Consider the following 632-nt stretch of genomic DNA (forward strand, 5'->3'; position numbering starts at 1 on the left):
GTAACTAAGATTACATGACTAGCTATCTACAGTATGCCGTATGATTAATTATATTATATTTTTTATTGTAAGTAGATATCAATCGATAATTGCGTGTAGCGCATATAAACTACCACAGATACGATAGCTGAAAACAAAATCATTGGGGATGAACGTGTTACGAAATTTCGGGTAGGACGGTCCATTAAAATCATTCCTTCCTGCTCATTGCCGCTCAGTCATCAGATAGTGTCCACTTAATTTGAGGGCAATGGTGTGTCTTTAAGTGTTTGTGATACTGCAACCCATGACTAGCACAGGACTAGTTCCTGAGAAAAGCGAAGTAAAAGTGTTTAACGGTCAGACTTCTTGTCCTCGGATGATGGTGTTAATATTGTATGTTAATGGAAGGATAGTTGTGTTTTTATGACATTCATACATTGATGGGCAGAATATAAATCGACTATTGTCAGCTACTGACTTCCTGGTAAATGATAGATACAAATCTGAAGTTAGAGAGGACCATTTATAAGGTAAGGGGCTCTTTTAACAACCTTAACGCAATGTAAATTACTTAGCGCCACGCTGCTCGTTGTCATTGTCCACGAGCCTAACCAGTCCCCTAGCGTTTAGTTAGTTCTGTAACGAGTAAG

This window comes from Salvelinus sp. IW2-2015, unplaced genomic scaffold (genome assembly GCF_002910315.2).
Source record: "Salvelinus sp. IW2-2015 unplaced genomic scaffold, ASM291031v2 Un_scaffold6255, whole genome shotgun sequence".
Classification (NCBI taxonomy): domain Eukaryota; kingdom Metazoa; phylum Chordata; class Actinopteri; order Salmoniformes; family Salmonidae; genus Salvelinus; species Salvelinus sp. IW2-2015.